Source organism: Loxodonta africana, chromosome 21, assembly GCF_030014295.1.
Source record: "Loxodonta africana isolate mLoxAfr1 chromosome 21, mLoxAfr1.hap2, whole genome shotgun sequence".
NCBI classification, from domain to species: domain Eukaryota; kingdom Metazoa; phylum Chordata; class Mammalia; order Proboscidea; family Elephantidae; genus Loxodonta; species Loxodonta africana.
Window position 1 is genome coordinate 71,992,587 of NC_087362.1, and position 19,428 is coordinate 72,012,014.

Below are 19,428 nucleotides of genomic sequence, written 5' to 3' on the forward strand. Positions count from 1 at the left end.
CGTCATCTGATGTGATTATCCTATATGTTGTGAATCCTATCTCTATAATGTTAATGAGACAGGATTAGTAATAAACTCAATCTACAAGATTAATCTACAATTTAAGCCAATCTCTTGAGATGTAAAACAGAGAAGTGAGCAAAGAGACAGAGGAACCTCATGCCACCAAGACCGCAGTGCCAAGAGCAGAGAGCATCCTTTGGACCCAGGGTTTCTGTGCCAAGAAGCTCCTAGATCAGGGAAAGATTGAAGACAAGGACCTTCCTCCACAGTCAACAGAGACAGAAAGCATTTCCTTGGAGCTGACACCCTGAATTTGGACTTCTAGCCTACTAGGCTGTGAGAGAATAAACTTCTGTTTGTTGAAGCCATCCATGTGTGGTATTTCTCTTATGGCAGCACTAGATGACTGAGACACCCAGCGAAGCACTGCTCTGTTTCTGGGCCAAATCAGTCAGCTCCACCAGCCACTTTCCCCAAGACCCTTTTAGACCCAGCTTCCAGTAAAGCCCAGAAAGCACTCCTTGGCAAAATACAGAAAAGCACTTCAGCAAGACACAATGCCAGAGAGGTGTGCCTCAGCCCCCCGAAATGTACCGTCACTTGCTGCCTGCAGCTCAGCACCCCAAGAACTCAGCCCGAGTGTGCCACAGCAACACAGCAGAACTTTAAATTACCCGTTAACTACATGTCCCTTGTAGACGAAATGTAGACCTCAGCGTCAACAAGAGGGGAAAGGGCCAGGGTCTTTGAAGGAGGCCCACGCCACAAAGCCCTTTTAAGAGTACATTTTCATCTTTCCTTTTTACAGTGATCTTCTGCCATGGTAGAATGTAAACACCACAGGAATAGACAGAATCGTGAATTAAGGATTTGGATGCCTTGCCTTAGAAGTAATCTTCAAAGAATGCACATCCCAAACATCAGAGCCGCACAACAAGGCTCCGAGCTGCTTGCGACTGCCTGGAAAACGGCACAGGTCACACCTATTATTACCAGTTGGGTCCTGAATTGCTTTTAAAAATCGATAGAAAACATGTTCTTACATCTCATCTACTTGGCAAGAGGGCAGATTCAGGGAGCGTTGTCTTTGCCCAGAGAAGAAACCATTTAAAGTTTATCCCCCTAAACGTCCCCAACTGTCAGCATATGCAGGAACTAAGCTCTCAGCTGGAGTCCCTGGGTGGTGCTAACAGTTAACGAGCCCATCTGCTAGCCAAAACATTGAAGGTTCGAGTCCACCCAGAGGTATCACAGAAGAAATGTCTGGCAACCCACTTCCAAAAAATCACAGCCTTTGAAAACCCTATAGAGCACAGCTCTACTCTAACACACACGGTGTGGCCATGAGTCAGAATCAACTCGACAGCAACTGGTTTTAAGTTCCCGGCTATCTCTTTGATAGACACTTTCCCCAGAAAACAGCCCTGAGGACTGCTGGCTTTGGGAACGGTCCACCTGGCCTTCACCTGGCCTCCCATCTCCGTTCCCCAAGGTGGCACAGGCCGCCCATGCAGTCCTCAGGGAGGCTCCACAACTCCCTCTCTATAACTTCCACCAAGTCTGAGTGACCACAGCCACAAAATAAATAACCCCAACGACACAGCATGGCGGGAAAGAGGTTCTTCCGGGGGTTAGGGGGGTCTCTACCTGGGCTCACTGCTTGCCATGAGCCTGGTTTCTGGTAAGTCACTCGGAGCTCTGTGCCCCAGGTGCTTTGTTTGCTGAAGGTTCGGTGAGAAAATACTTGTGAACGTGGCCGCCGTGAAGTGCGCACAGTGGTGCGGCAGCAGACTCCTCCTCCTCGTTTCTGTTAGCAGCATTAACATTAGTACCTCTGTTACCACAGACATTCCCAGCCATTTGGAAGCACAGTGCCAGGCACTGAACAAAATGTTTGCTGGAGAGCTGAAATGAGAATGGCATTTGATCCATAAAAGATCATTTTCTTTAGGAAAATTCAGGCGAGGGCATCCCCAAAACCCAAGGGCAAAACCCAGGAAATGAGCTGAATGTGCTTTTGTGAGTGCAGAACCCAGAAGCATCTTTTAAGATTAAATCTGTATGAAAAGCAGAAAAGTCAAACACTGAACGATACATTAATTATGCAGAACCAAGGATCTGGGAGAGGTTAAGCCCCAATTTGGCAACAAATCGAGTTTTTATTTGATACAAAATGTGGACATGGTGAGGATTTGTCCTTCCTGCTTAATTTCACCAAACTTCTGGGGGAGGGACTGCTAAAAAGAAAAAAGGACTAGATGTCCGTTTACTCAAGAGTCTTCCTTGTTAAGGGATGAAATCTAATAGCCATTGGAAATAACGGCTTCTCATAACCACTGCTGGCAAAGGTCGAAAGGGAAACGCACCTGAAGCAGAATTAATAACACCTTGTCCCACTTGCTCAATTAGGGAGTTATGAAGAGTATTTTCAAGTCGTGTGCAATGGGCAGCTTATCAGATTAAAGGTTAGAAGTCTCTTTCCAATCACATATGCTCAGTGCAGCTAGATCTTTCAAGACTGTCTCCCCAACTTCACTATACAGAAACGTGCAGACTTCTTAGCCATCCAAACTTTGGTTTTTGTTTGGAGTTTTGCTTTGGTTTGGTTTGGCTTGGTTTGGTTTGGTTGGTTGGCTGGTTCGTTTGGTTTGAAGTCACAAGTTCTTAAAATCACTGATGAGGCTTTTGACAAATCATGATGGTTCCTTTTTTGTCTTCTACGATTTTCTAACTGGTTTGAATTTCAGACACAAAGATCTGGCCACCATGCCCACCACACGTTGCTCTCGAGTGGCTTGGGTGAGGTCAGTTCTACCCAGTTTTGTTGTGTGGGCCCCAGAAAAAGTTCTCAGTGGGTTGAGGTCAAAAGGAGGCATTATGGGACTTATGCTGGCCAGAGTGTGGCTTCCTGATGTTGTCACCTGCTCTGCCAAGTAACAGACTCTCAGGAGGGTACATGACTGGAATTACCTCAGTGACTTTGGCCTGGAATAATCCCCGATTTTGCAAAATTCACCAAATTAGGGCAACCTGAAGAAAACCAACTAGGCAACGAGTAAAGTTTGGATGTTGAACTACTTCTCCACATTCATTTCATAAAATGCCAAAATCCCAATGGAAAATTGGAAGAGCCAGATTCCACCCAGCCTTCTGGTGGGAGGTGGAACCCTCCTCCTTAAAGAGAGGCAAATGCGACCAAGTCACCACCAAGAGATTTCTTTTTTTACATGAACAAGGAACCCATTCTTGATTCTTCACTCCCAGAAAGTTTTAGCTTTGAGTTAATAGTGGTGTCAAGTCTCCCTAGCAGAGTCTTATGGTCTTTATTGAAAAAAAAAAAAAAAATTATTAGACTTCTTTATTCATTAAATTGGGGGGGAGGGGAACTAGCCTTAGAAACCAACTAGATAGCAAATAGCCCAACCCATTGCCATCGAGTCGATTCTCCTGACTCATAGTGACCCTACAGGACAGAGTAGAACTGCCCCATAGGGTTTCCAAGGTGCAGCTGGTGGATTCTAACTGCAGACCTTTTGGTTAGCAGCTGAGTTCTTAACCACTGTGCTACCAGGGCTCCTCAAACAGCCCAAGAGGTCTACAGATCATGACCAGCTCAGTGAGAAATTAGGGTACATATTTTCAGAGGAGCCACGTTCCTAACTCTCTTCAGTGATTCATGAAGTTTTTTTTTTTTTTTCTTTTCTGTCCTCTCCCATCTCACCTTGGGGTAGTGTTGAGCAAGGCACTGGCACCCCCTACCTTGAGGGGTAGGGTAGTGTCAAGCAAGGCTCTGGCACCCTAAGAGAAGGAAAAGGAAAATTCTGTCCTCAAGGAGCTTGCAATCTATTGAGGAGAAAAGAAGCATATGGGAAAAACACACTTCTATTTAGCACACTGAGTAAACAGATATGAGGAAAGGGAGGAAACTTCATACAATGGGAGAACTCTATGGGACAGACTTGCGGGATATTCCTTCCCAGTTCATTTTCATCTTTTATTTTTCTTTAGGAATTGTTGGGTGTTGTTGGCTTGTGGGGAGGAAGAGGATGATAAGCGTTTCCAGCTCTTTCAAAATATGGCTTCTTCAAGTTGCGCGAGCATCATAAAGCACCCAAGATGGGAGTCACTTGGGCAACAGGATGTGACATAGGTTTGAAGTCCTTGCTCCCCTTGCTGCAATCAGCCTCTGTGATTCGAGTGTCTTGTTGAAGCCAGTGGGGTTACTCCACCTCACTCATCAGTCAAATGAGTGGCTCACCAATCAGGGAGCCAAGACAGCATCTTCTGCAAGCTCCACGGCGCCTCTGCCCAGGGACCCCCATCAAGTGCTGCCAAAGATGAGAATGCAGAGTGACTAACCACTCTATCTGTGCTCATCAGGGCCCCACACAGCTGGCTCTCAGCAGTCACAAGAACCTGCCACGAAATCTCCGTGCCCGACGTACTGATGTCAAGGGAGAGACCTGTGGTGGGGACTGTGTAGACTACCTCAGACAAAGTAGCACAGGCAGGAAGACAGCCTGAGAGAAAAAGCCTCCATGATCAAAACACAAACCAGAAAAATACCCTCGATTAAACTGGTACCCCCACAAGAGGAGAAAAACTTGGCAATGACACTAGTACACTTTTGACACAGAGACAGCTGTTCTTCTGAACGTCTATCATGGTGACCTCTTGGTAGTTAGGACAAAGCCACAGCTGAAGCTTCCATCTCTAACAATGGAACAAAGGATGTGTCATGGTAGAGTTCACTTCATGCCACAACATTGTCCTCAAAAGGTCAAGGCCATAATCTCAGATCAATATTTGTTCTTTGGGAAAGTTGAGTGCTTCCAAAGAATACTCATTAACTGACACCATTGGAGTCATCAATCAGACAGTGAAGGACCCTGGTCTTGGGGACTCAGGTCCTAGTGGAGGGAGGCAGATGGCAAGCATGCAAACAATAAAAACCAATAAAGGTAGGTACTGTGAATTAAAAAAAAAAAAAAAACAGGACAATAAGATAGAAGGTGACTAGGGTAGGGTGGGAGAAGCAGGAGGCCAGGAAAGGTGGTGATATTTGAGTGAGACCTGAAGGATGAACACTAGGTAGGTGAGCACGAGAGGGCTCCACACAGAGGAACAGCTAGTGCCAAGGCCCTCAAGTGCAGCCAAGCCTGACATGTCCAAGGAACTGAGAGAAGGCCAGCATGGCTGGAGCCTAGGGGATGAGACGGAGAAGGTGGGAGGTGGGTCCACAGTGTAGACATGTGGTAGACCATGATGGCTCCATTCAACAACTTGAGCTTATCAAAACCCTCCTCAAATGGACTTTTGTCTCCTAGGCAGTACAGTGGCCTCAATCCAGCATCAGCCTATTCTAAACCTTCCTAACATTCTCCATGGGCCTCTCCCAAAAGGAAAGAAACACCTGTCTCTGTGAAAAGACAAAAACCCAAGGCTGGATGGCGCTGTCCTCTTTGCAACTGCTCAGGTGGGTCATATTTCTTCCTCCTTTCCTGGCCAGGTGCTGGTCAAGGTGTTAATTAGCCAGGTCACCCCTAGAAGATGCTGAAAGCTTGAGGGGCAATGGGCAAAGAGCTATCTGAGGCGCTCCAAGACACAGCAGCCTGAAAGCCCTTGTGGGAATGGAAGAAAGTGAGGCAGTTGCAGGCAGACACCTGAGTTTTGAAATTCTCCTGTAATTATGGCTTTAGTCAAGAAAATGCACATGAGTTCACAGGATGATAAATATTAGCATGCTTCTCCAAGTTCAAGTGAGTTGTCAATAAGACAATTAAAGCAGCATCAATAATATGCTCTGTATGTTATTATCTGTGTTCTAAATCCCAGGCTTTTGTGGTCTCTGGAAAACAAAGAACAGGCAGCAGCGATACAAATACTTTTTATACAAGTGAGAGAGGCAATTCTGCGTTAATGTGACGGCACACTACATGGATCGTTCTCAAATGCTGTAGGAAGAGCTCAGGGGCGATGAAGAATGGGCGAGGTGGAAAAGACCCTTACAATGGAAAATTAGCAATCTTATGTCTAAGGCAGATCAATCACTTATATCACGTGGCCCCAGTCAATAGGAGCCTGAATAAGTGCTAGCATTGACCTTAATCAACTGTCAATCGGTACATGGAAATCAGAAGCTCTAGAATCTTTGAAAAAGAAATAGGCGTGAGTGGAGAGAAGCCTAAGTGAAACTTGGGATGAAACTAATGAGCATGACTTTTAGCATGCGTATGTGTGTGTGAAAATGTATGTGAAAAACCATACAGTATTGTGTTGAATTGGAATTTAGAACAAACTATTTCCGGAATACCAATTGCAACGGCCAAACTTTTTCATTGTTCCCCAAGACAAAAACCTACACAATGCAATCCCTATACATCTGCAGAATCAAAAATCATTTTCCTCCAAAAATAGCTCGCCAAGCATTAAATGCACTGGAATGAGAGTAGATGTTAAAACTACTATTTGTTGACACTTTGTGATTTTGGATTTAACAGAGAAGTTGTCTCCAAATTAATGAGTCAGAAATAATAGAGCCCTGTCAAAATATTGATTTTATTTTTTCCTACCTATTGTTGGCATTCTTCTCTTAGTGGGAGAAAAATATCACTTTTTCATTAGCGTTAACCTTTGTAATTATTACATTATTTGCTATTTATCATGGAAAAGGAATCATGTGTCACTTTTCAAGAGTAATACAGAGCAATCACATGGAAATTTGTGATAGAAGCTAAAATAAATTTCTACAATAGACTAAATATTTCTTAAGAGGAAGAGCAAAAACTAGTGATTCAAATTTCACAATATATTGTATATAAATATGCTTATATTTATATGCTATATTTATATACTTGGATAAAAATACTTTTACAACTAAAACTTAAAATTTTATATTCCTGTTTATACACCCTGTTTTATAATAACTAATTAATGAATGACTGATAGTCATCCCATAGTCAGAGAGCTGAACAGACAAAATTAGGGGAAATTTTGTTGCCAAGGTCTGTTCCTTTATTCTTCAGGATTATTTTTTATAGTGCCCTTAAGCATTTTCTTTTTTAATTCATCCTAGATTTCTGCTAAGGAAGGGAAAATATTTAAGCAACTTTTCTGAAAGTGTAATAAAAGTCACGCATTTGTTTCCATAATTTTTCTATTGAGTCATTTACATTTTAATATTTTGCATCAAAGTTAAAATGATGTGAAATATGATATGTATGCAGGACTATTTGGAATGCTTACAGTTATTTAATGAAATTTACTTAACCATTTAGAACCAAATGATGAGAAAAAAAAGTTCAGTATCCAGAGACCCAGGACATATTTCATTTTCCACTTCAAAAAAAAAAAAGAAGAAAATAAATGGTTACCATTGTAATAATTTGAGTAATAGATCAGAACATCAGAAAGTCCTGTTTGGACCTGCAGGTGACACAAACAAGTCTCTAGCTTTTCTGCCAACTAGTTGCTTTCCTTAAAGAGAAAAGTGTTCATTTTCCCCAGAAAGAGCTGTTGGAGGGGGTGAGAACCTACTCAAAGGGCCAAGACACCTGAAAAATGTACAGACCTATGATGTCCTTGTCGGGGCAGAGCCCCGTTTGTCAAGTGTTTCCTTATCATGCCATGCTCAGCACCTGGACTGATACAGACGTAGACACGGATACGAAGCACCAGGTCACAAAAGGGTAGAAGGGATGGAAGGAAATATTTAAAACTACAGCAGTCACACACAGGAGAAAAAGAGGAACCCTGAGGTGCTGGTACAAAGCTCAAGATTTACCCTCGTTCCTCTTGGACAGGAGTCCCCGAGTGGTGCTAATGGCTAACACGCACAGTGGCTAACAGATAAGTTGGAGGTTCGAGTCCACCCAGAGCACCTCAGAAGAAAGGCCTAGCAATCACACTTCTGAAAAATCAACACATTGAAAACCCTATACAGCACAGTTCTACTCTGACACATATGAAGTTGCCATGAGTTGGAATCAACTGGATGGCAACTGGTCCCTCTCCCACAAGAGAACAACACAAGTATGTAGTTAGGGAAAACCTCCTAAAAACCCCAGGGACTAGGGACAGAGAGGAGCCAGGCATCACGGAGTCACCTGTGAATCGCAACAGAAACTAGAAGGTACTAGAGCTTTATATTTTCTGCCTTTGTGCTAACTTGGAGCCCTCATGGCTCAGTGGTTAAGAGTTCGGCCGCTAACCAAAAGGTCAGCAGTTCAAATCCAACAGCTGCTCCTTGGAAACCCTATGGGGCAGTGCTAGTCTGTCCTGTAGAGTCCCTATGAGTCGGGTATGCTAACTTTATGTTCTAATTTCTCCATGTGCCTGGCACAGAGCAGACGTTTGACACGAATCTACAGAATGAATGCATGAATGAATGATGCATGAATGAATGATTTGTACAGGAAGAGGGACAGGAGGAGTGAAGGACCACTTGCATTGTTGGCTTTGGATGGCAGGAAGGGACATCGGGCAGAGGAGCCTTCAGTGTCCAGTGGACACTCTCCAGTGGGCGGTGCCGCCCAGCAAAGAGAGGGAAGAGCAGCCCCAACTAGAAGACTTCCCCTTCCCTGCACAGAGGGAGGAGACCGATGTTCTTTTGGGCAGCAGGCATACTCAGCCCCAGCCACCCTGGCCTTCTTTCTTTTCCTCAAGCCACCAAGGTCTTTCCAAACTTAGGGCCTCTGCACAAGATGTCCCCTCCCTGGAATCTTCCTTCACCGTTTGCTTTGCTGGTTCCTCTCGCCCTGAGTCCTCCAGCAGGATGCCATTGCCCACTGAGTGGAAGGGGAGATTCCTCCAACCCCGTTCCCTTCCTTCACCATCCTCACAGTCACAGCTGTGACTTTTGTGATACTCTTACTGTGTCTCTCCCTCTAAAGCAGCAGAGACCATGTGTGTCAGGTCCACTGCTGTGTCCCCAGCATCTAGCACAGTGTCTGGCATGTATTGGGTGCTCAGGAAATATCTGTGGGATAGATAACCACGAAGGAATGAACTGCAAAGCACGGTGGCTCTGTCAAGAGTGACATGGAGCAGGAGTCAAGAGGAAACCAGCTCTACCTACTGTATGGCCCCTTCCCCACTCCAGCCACACAGAAGCCCCTGCTGTTCCTTCGACACGCCAGGCAAAATCCTGCCTCAGGGTCTTCTCACGTGCTGTGCCCTTGGCCTGGAATGCTCTAGCCCAGATCTTCACTGCCAAGAAGCTGCTCTATATGTTTTGCCTTTGTGCTAACTTCATGTTCTCAAATGTGATAAGGTGCTCAACCGTCACCTTCTCGATGAGGCTCCCTGCCCTCCCTGTTAACATTGTCACTCCCCTCCTCCTGCCCTGTCCCCTTTCCTTGCTTCATCTTTCTCCATAACACTTATCACCATCCGATATACTATGTATTTTAATTATTTGTTTATCATCAGTCTTCCCCACCAGAACCTGAGCTCCATGAAAGCACTTTTCTGTTTGTTCATCGCAACATCCTCAGCACTTCAAACCATCTGATACATAGTAGGTCCTCATATGCCGGTTCAATGTCAAATTCATGGGCCACCAACAAACTTCTCCAGCAAGTCTTGCCCATGACTCCCTGGGATAAGACATCCTTTCCATTCCACACTGTTGCTCTTGCTGTTCTGCCCACCAAGGGGCCATGTTCCTTGGTCCTTATTTGTTTACTGAACAAGCACAAGGTCTAGGAACCTAATACCTTCCAAGAAGGTCAAGGCCTTCCTAGTCCATACCACCTGCAAGTGCTACTTTCTCAGAGCCTGGATGTCTAGGCCAGCTGTTCGTGGGGCACTCCCAGGCTGTCCCAGAAAATGCCATCCTGTCATCCCTGCTGCTGACTGTGCAGGTGCCTGTGAGGTCAGGCTGCTGCCGCCAGCAGTATGAGTGGAGGGTGCTACTAGGACTTGTCCCTGGAAACCTCAGGGCCTCACTACCCCAGGCAACTGGTGGGAAGATGTGAAAAGGTTCAGAGGGCCAAGGACACTGGACACCTCCCAACCCACTTCCCTTGAGAGATAGGTCCCCTCCGGGCTCTGGAGACTGGACACTGTCCTAGCAGCGCCAGTCCCAAGGGGCCTTACACGCAATCCCTGTCCGTGCCTTTGTGTATTGCTTTGGGTTAACGACTCATTGATGACAGGGCGTAAAGCCAGCACCACCTTTCTGGTGCCTTGTGAAGGCTGGCCTCAGAGCCGGGAGAGGGTTCTCTCCTAAAACACTGGTGAAGGTGCAGATGTGGCTCCCAGAGTCCTCGCCTCCCACAGTGTGATGGTTTGGACTCTTTTTTTGCAAGTCTGGCGTTCAAATAGGTCTTCATGGAGAAGAAAGGGTTTGAAGTGCAGCTTGAAAGAAGATGTAAGAGAGGGACAGGAAAGGCAAGGGCATTCTGGGAGTCAGGCGAGGTGCCCAGGGACCATGAGCAGAGGGTGGTGGTCAGCCTTCCACTGTTACTCCCGGGCCTTTGACTTAGAGGCATTTGAGGAAGAGAAACGCTTCCTGGGATAAGAAATGCTGAGAACAAGTCTCCCCCTTTGGGGTGAATCTGACAGAATCTTTGTAACTAAAACAAGTATGTCTGTCTCATGTGCCACAAGTCTCCAACTGATGTATCCACTGTTGTTGTTGTTGTTAGCTGGCATCGAATCAGCCTGACTCACGGCGATCCCGTGCACAATGGAGTGAAACACTGCCTGGTCCTTCACTTTGCCCATGATGGCTTAGGGATTGGATCTTTGTAATCCATAGAGTTATCACTGACTGATTTTTGGAGGTAGATCAGCAGGCCTTTCTTCCTAGTCTTAGTTCTGGACAGCTCCACTAAAACCTGTTCAGCATCAAAGCTATACATACGCCGCCAGTGACACACAGGTGGCGGCTGTGCTTGAAGTGCACTGGCCGGGAATCAAACCTGGGTCTCCCACGTTGAAGGTCAAAATCCTACCACTGAAGCACCACTGCCGTCTCTATAGCCCTATTACTAGAGAAGGTCTGTGCCAGGTACCGAGAGCCCCAGCCCAAGGGCACGTGCAGCACAAACACAGCTTCCCATCAGAGAGAGCCCAGCATTGCCTGCCACCTACCAGTCACATGACCTTGGGCAAGTCACACCGCAAGGATAAGCTTCTCTTTCCCTATCACAACACGGTGTCCTAAGGACTTGATTAAATGACAGTTTTCATTTTAAAACACACGGCCACCTATGAATAAACAAACAAACAAAAAAATCTGTTGCCATTGAGTCAATTCCGACTCACAGTGACCCTACAGGACAGAGCAGAACTGCCTCATAGGGTTTCTAAGGAGTGGCTGGTGGATTCAAACTCCCCATCTTGTGATTAGCGGCTGAGCTCTTAACCACTACATCACCAGGGCTCCAAAAAATCAAACTCGTTGCCCATGAGTCGAATTCCACTCATAGCGACCCTGGAGGACAGAGTAGAACTGCCCCGCAGGGTTTCCAAGGAGTAGCTGGTGGATTCAAACTGCTGACCTTTTGGTTAGCAGCCCAGCTCTTAACAACTGTGCCACCACAGCTCCTCCCCTATGAATAAAAAGAACTCAATAAATACTCAGAAGTTTGTTTACAGGAACTGATCTTGGTTTCAAATTTCTCGCTAGGGAGATGAGGTCTTATTTCTTAAGGGAGCATCACTAGGATATCCCCTGCTTTACAGGAGTGGCTGGAACTTTCCCTCTAGTCTTGGATTCAGGACCAGCTCCAGGCTGGGATCCCACCTGTTCCCCTGGGGGAAAAGGGAAAGAGTTACACCCAACTGCCTGCCGGACTCTACACTGACTCATCTTGAATTCAAGCTGCTAGTTCCGCTCCTTCACTTTATACTTCAGGCTTAAGAGTTAGGGTCCCTTGAAAATTGCATGCAAATGTACACCAGTATGTAAAGAAGACAAGTCCCTGATCTTTTTGTTTTTCAGATCAGGAATCTGGAACCTAAGAGGCCATTTTTGCCTTCACCTCTGCTTCTGTCTTGAGAAGACAATCCCAAAATGTTGTTGCTCCTTGTCTGCAGAACCAACTCTGCCCTGGACAGAGAAGGCAATTGATTAATATCTAGAGAAGGAGTGAATGAATGAACGAATGAGTAAGTGAACAGCACCTCCTTGGAGTCTTTGGCTTTGGTTTCAGGGAAAGGCTGAAGAGCAAGGTCCATCATGTTCCCACCAGGATTCCAGCAACATGTGTGCTTGTGTGTTTGTGTTTGTTTGTGTGTGTGTGTGCGCGCGCGCGCGCGTGTGTAGCCTGGACAGCGTGGTGTTAATATCTGATGGACTGGAATGAGAATTTGTTTAGCGAAGATTCAGATCCCACCCCCATGGCATACTCATACATGAACTCAGCTGACCCTTTAAAATGTATCTTCAGAAACATATACGAAGTCAATCAGCCAGTGCTCATCCATCCCCAGGTAAAAAACTCCACAGACCAGCCAGGAAAAGAACAGTGAAACGACGCCTCTCCACCAGCCTCTGCAAGTGACTGACACCTTTTGGTGGGGCTTCCATCTTTAAGATATTTAGCAAAATGGATAAGACAAGTAATAACAGTAGCTACCATTCATTGAAAGGCTGGTCTCAGGGCTCATTAATGAATCATTTTCTCTTTTAATCCAGATGACCCTATCGGAGAGAAAGGATTATTTCAGTTTTACTGAGGAGAAAACTAAGGCTCACAGATGCAAACGCGGGCTTGCAAACAGCTTGTCAGTGGTGGAGCTGGGCGTCACCCTGGTCCCATCTGACTGGTCCTGAGCCTTTATCAGTGTTACGCTGCTTAAAAGCAAAAAATAAATAAAATGCCTCAAGCTCTTCCTCGTTTACAAACTTGACGTTTCCAGCTCAATGAAATTAAACATCTTAATCATGGAATGAGGGAGGGAACAGCTCTGAAAATTAAATCATGCAAAAAACAACTAACTTATAGATATTGATATACCAAGCAACATCAATGTACTATGCAACCCTTGCAAAAAAAAATTTAATTACCAAATAAAATGCACACCAAGAATTCCCCAGTAGACTCTCCACCTTCAGGAGCAATGATACAGTAACTTGGAAAACGTCCAGAGTTTTGTTGTGGCCATCTAAGGGTTAACAGTTGGTTGGTGATCCAAACAGAGATTAGTAAAAGGAGGATCCCCCCGGCCCCCAGTCCACAACGATTGGACTGCCCCGCCTTCTAGACAGAGATCAGCCAGCACCAGTATCTGTATATTTAAACACAAATTATCAAGCCGAGGTTTGGGTTTGGATGCTACTAAGCCCTCTGATTCCTGGAGAAAGGAGTACCCCCTCTGCAGCCTCCCCGAGCTGCCTGGCCCCTTCACAATGGCCTCCCCAGGAGGCCAGCCTCTCCCAGGGATGAGTCAAAGAGCCAGATTCCAGCTCTAAATCCATCCCAAGGAATGAAGCAGCTGGAAATCACTGGTTCTTTAGATCAGTGAACAAATTCTTTTATTGAAGGTGGTATCTGGAGATCACACACGAAAATTACGATTTTTATCTCAGCGATATCATCGTGCAAAAGGAGGGGGAAAAAAGTGTTCTTGACGGCAGAGTCCCATAGTCCCCGAGATCCACACACAGGGGCACGGTGCTGTTTACCTGAGCAGCCAGGCTCCTGACCCTGGCTGAGCCAGCAGTGCCTGATGAAAACATCTCACAGGGATCTAGCTCCTGCCACCATTCAGAGATGTCGGGAAAAGTGTGAAGATCAAGTTGCTGGTATCGGTGAGATAAAAGGGTAGAATGTGAAAATGCTGCCGGCTCTTCCGGTGGGGTTTTGAATATCTGGAATATATTACTTGACCTCATCAGACAACCATGGCTTAAGGATAAACAGACCGACAGACAAGGCATGCACATTCCCCCAAAGACACGCCAAGCCAACATCCCTCGCAGGACTTCTAGCATGGTGAAGGCCAAGTGATGACCTGACCCTGGCTGAGCCCATCATTCGTCACATGCTTAGAAAGCCACTGTGTCCCCTTGGAGTGGCAGGAGGTATTAAAGGGGGGATATTGTGACCTGAGAGTCCTTAATCAATCCATTTTTTACAGGATGCAGAATGTTCTTTCAATTTGTCTGTATCTTTGGGTCCACAATACGCTAGACGGGGATTTCAAATGGGACTAAAACTCCAGTGCCCCCCCCACCACCAAACTTTAACGACAGCTTTTCAGCATACTTTCAGAATGAGTCTGTATTCAAAGGGTGAAAGAGCTTAAAAGGGGGGAGTCGGGGAGTCATGGGGGAAAAAAAGCCAAATAAAACAAAAAACACAGGGAAAATAAATCTTAAGTTGTCAAATCAATGATCTTAGAAAAGAATTGCAGATGGAGCATCTGGCTTTTTGCTTCAGAAACGGTGCATCCAACGTTGCCCGTGAGAGCTCCAGTCTGGTTGTGGCTTCAGGCCACTCAGGTGCAAGGCAGGACTCAGGAGAATGGTGGGTGGCTCTGCTGAGCCCTGCACAGGGGCCGCCCTGCTATCAGAGGAGGCTTCCCTGCACTAATTCAAGCCTTCCCCATCAGCATGTGGCCTGCTCTTCACCCTCCCCACGTTCCTGCGGCACCACTTCTCCACCTTTTGAACTTTGCTTCCGCTCGTTCTCAGAGCATGGATTGCCACCCACCCGCCCTGACCCTCTTCTGGGTACAAACGTTGTGAATAAAGTTTCTCAGCTGCTGCAGGGGCCATGCACAGAGTCTGAGCAGCAGAGCCAGCCATGCTTCATCCGTGAGATGCTCTCTGCTTATGGCAGATTAAAGGCGGCTGGAACAGCCACTAGGCGCCCATAGGTTACAGCCCCTAGACCGAGGCCCTGGCCAAGCAAGCAAAGTCATTTAAGCACTTCAGCTGTAATTTCAGTAAGATCCCCCCACCAAGTCAACAGGCTTCATATAAAGGACAGAGCTTCCATAATAATTTGTTAGGCTTTGCCTGAGGTGACCCTAATGGATTTTAAATAGAGAACTTAAAAAAGAAAACAAAACAGAACAAAAACTCTTTATGTCACTTCTTTTTTCCTCTAGTCAGTAAGGGAGACAGACATGTTTCTAGATATTTGAAAGAGAAAGTTAAATATCAATCTATTCAAAGAGATTCCATTTCGTATATAATACCGAGGTGGTCTACTCTGTGTCTGCTGGCTCTGTAGTTACTCTTTAGCTGATGTAGAGTTTCCAAGTATTTTCTCCCTCTTGAAACAAATTGATGACAATGTATATGTTCTCAAAGTACGGAGGTCTAGTTTTTATTCTCAAATGCTATTTTAAGGGCAAGTGAGGAGTACTATTGAGATGGGTGGTTTTGTTCATAGTCTTCTCTGAGTATTGTATGGGGAGGCAAGGATGAAACAAGTTGCCGCACGCTCAGTTTCCCCATTGAGAAATGACACTGAGGGTGCACTTGATTGAGTTGTTAAGCAACAATGTACTCAAGGTGTGTAACACAGGTCCTGGCATGAGACTGGTCCTGGCACGAGAAGAGCACCCAACAGTCCTCACTGCAGGTTTTGACATTGTGGTCGCCTCTCCACACCTCCACAGTGTACCAGACACCCCACCAGGTGCCCGATATGTTTGTGGAGGAATTTGCCACTCCTCTTCATGGAAACGACCGGCACAAATGTCCTGTGAATTGATGCAAACCCTCGAGGACCCTACAACCTATCCCTTCCATGAACCCAAATCCTAGCAAAATCCATGGGAATTATGTGAGAATTTCAGACAGGCAAGTGGGAGCACCATTATAATTAAGGCTGAATGGGCATTTCTGTGATTGATCTCAATTTCAGGTTTTTTTTGGTTTGGTTTTTTTTTTGTTTGTTTGTTCGTTTTTATGGGTTGGCTTTTACAACCTAAATTCAGCTGCTTCCTATGTGTGTGTATGCGTGTTTGTGTGTGTGTGTAATTGATTAAAACACAGCAAAAAAAGAAAGGCTAAAAAGTTGTGAATGCAGCTGATGGTCCCAAGTGGATGGAAAAGGTGAGGTGTGCTATGAAGCATCTGGGCTGAACAACCAGCTAAGAAAGGGGAGGGGCAAGACCACATTTCCCAGGAGACAAACCCATCTTGGTAATCAAAGACCCAGCAAAACAGGACTCAGGTAATCAAAGCCATAAGGTCTTCATAGGAAACTTTAAGGTTAATATCAGCTCAAGTCTATGGTGATCATTTCTCCTGTGTCAAAACGGCACTTGACTTCCTCACTGTAAAGCCAGAGATAAGAACAGGGACAGGTGGGTAGAGGAGGGGAGAGCCTATAAACTGATTTCTGTTCCTGCGTCTAGGCATCTGCATTACCTTCCTGCCACCACCCACCTGGAGGTCCCTTTCCACCTCAGAGAGGCCTTGCTTTGGCTGCCCAGGACCTTGCTCTCCCTGCCCCTGACCAGCCCATATGCCCTGAGAGTCAAGGTCAATATCACAGGGATCTGGCTGTGAGTCAGGGCAGATGGTTTGCAACTGTAGAGGGGTTGAGTGTATGAACTCTGGAGGCAGACTAGATGGGTTCTAATCCTAGACCCACCAACTACCCCTCTCTGTACCTCAGTTTCCCCTTCTGAAACTGCAGGTAATTATAGTACCTACACTCATGCGGTGGTTGTGAACACGAAATGAGTAAAACGCTTAAAGCCATGCCTGCCACACAGTAAAAACCAGTTGCCATCGAGTCGATTCCAACTCATGGTGGCTCCACGTGGGTCAGAGTAGGGCTGTGTTTCATAGGGTTTTCAATGGCTGACTTTACGGAAGTCAACTGCCCGGGCTTTCTTCCATACCACATAGTAAGTGTTCAAAAATAAGCCGCTATTAGTATCCTGCCAGCAGGGTGCACAGCCTTCAATGAGAACTATCGCCTTCCACTCTTTGGTTTGCTATGTCACAGCCAGGGTGGCCCAGAAACACAGCTCTTGCCCATGGGGACCATTTCAGGATACACTTGATATACAAACAGGCAGGGTTGGGCCCCACACCTTTGCTCCAGATTCCCTCCACCCGTTTACTCTCCCACTGTGCAACTGCTCCCTCCCCATTCCGTAGAAGCCCAGATCTCCTGGTGTTATGGGCACCTTGACACGTCTGTATCTCCACCAGCCTGCGTGCCCCTTGGGGGTGGGCCAGGAGCTGATCTCCTGTCTTCCTCAAGGTGCCCATGGAAAGACCCAGCGCATGGAAGGTGTGGGAAATGGGTCTGGTTTTCCCCCATTTGGCACTGTTTGGAGGCATTTTTAATTGTCCCAACTCAAGGGTGCCGCTGACAGCTAGTGGGTAGAGGCCCAGACGCTGCTAAGTATCCCAGCATACAATGCTCAGGGCAGACTCCCACAACAAAGAGTGGCCCAGTCCTGAATGTCCACAGTGCCACTGTTGACAAACCCTGGTCTAGAGAAGCAATGTCCAGAGTAGGTTGGCAAGTTCCATCAAAGGCCGATCTGGCAAGTTCCATCAAAAATCCCTAACTTGATTCTTGTCTCTTAAGGTAAATAAACCCAACCTCTGGCAGGCTCAGAGGCTGTGAAAAGCCAAGTACTGTGATGCCCTTTGTAATAGTAAAAAGCCCAGTATAAGAGAAAGAAAAAGAAAAACAACAATTTTTGAAAGTGAAAGCTGAGGGGGTCCTCAAACAACAGAAGCCAGCTGAACCAGCCATTATCCCCACAGTGAAGTCCCACGGCTGACAACCAACACAAGTCTGTTGAGGGCATTAACCGACAACCAACACAAGTCTGTTGAGGGCATTAACTGACAACCAACACAAGTCTGTTGAGGGCATTAACTGGCAGGGAAGGATCTTACCCCATCCCAGGTAATGCAGTGGCCCCAGACAGGTGGTCTGCTGAGTGGCCTGTCCTCCTGAGGTGGATCCCATCCCTGCCTGCTTCATCAGGAAAAAGGAGGATCTAGCAGACAACGCTGTATTCACCAGGATCCATATCCCAAGTGTATACGTCCCCCTCCGCCACTTTCTGATTTCTTCAGTTTATTTCAGCACCAACCCTTCCCCCATGCATATACACTCACAAACTCACTACTCCATCCCAAGCAGTAGAATAGTACATGAAAAGGAAATCATTTCAGAACAGGTGCCTGTAGCAGACAACACTATCCCCCAGTGTGTGTGTGTGCACGCACGCACACCACAAACACCACCAATGAGGCCCCAGTGGGACACTCCTTAGCTTAGCTCAGTCTGACACCACATATTATGTGTTCACCTTCTAAGAACACTCAATGCCACCATGGAGAACACCACGATGGCCCATAGAATCTCACCCCTCCACCCCAACAACTCCCAACAGGTACCACATAAAACATACAAGTGAGTGCAGCCTGCCAGGCCAAGCCCTCCACCCCCTCCTTCTCCTGAGATTGCTTCTTTCCCTCCAGCCCCTCTGCAGCCCTGTCAGCTCTGCTGTGGAGCCCCCTGAGGGGCACACCAGTGTGCACAGGTAAGTGTGGATTCACAGAGGAAGCCTCCACACTAGCCCCACTAGTAGACAGCTTCACCAACATGAGAGTAAACTCAGGCCTTGCTTCTGAACTCTAAAATCCAGCCTTAATGTGCTAATGACCTGAGAAGTGGCATCGTGTCACCTGATCTAAGCCCAAATCTAAGCCCTCTCCGGGAGGTAGGATGGAGGCAGCCCCTGAAAACTGAACACAGCTCGAGGACCCATCAGAGGCCCTAAGGTGGGACTCTGTCCTCAGCACAGACACAAGCTGACCTGGAGAAAACCCCCTCCCGTTTTAAACTTGTGTCAAGTCTCACTTTAAATAATGTTGAGAACAAAATGCAAGCTGATATTTCAGCTTGCTTAAAAGGCTTATTAAAAACACTAAATCCAAAGATGTTAAAAAGCTGTAATTGTCCTCATTCAGACTGGAAAAATAAATCTATTTGCTTTCTTCTTTTATGATACTCTTCTAAAAAAAAAAAAAAAAGTTCGTCTATACCCTCAGGAGCATCATAGCTGCCTTTTTTTCTCCTCCATTCAAGGCACTTTAAAAACACCTGTGCCATTCATTGCCAACTTTTGAGCAAAAGGCAACCATGTTTGAGGAAGGTTGTTTAACTCTGATTTCCTTGCACTAGAGATGAGCTTGTCTTGCTCAAAAAGTAATATGGAGCTCATTTGAATGGGCTCATGGGTTTTATAGATCTGAGTTGATGGAAATGTCTTCTATCACCTAAGGCAAGGTAAACAACCTGATGGGTCAGCTTTTGGGGGCTCAGCAGCCAGTGTATTCACATCTCAGCACTGCCTTCAGCAGCTGGTAAGCAACCACGGTAGTAGGGCCATACCTCCAGCCAGCTCCCCGTCCTCTCCCATAATGGAGATCACTGGCCTCCAGCTTGGGCCAGAGCAGTGTGACTGTTACTCCCT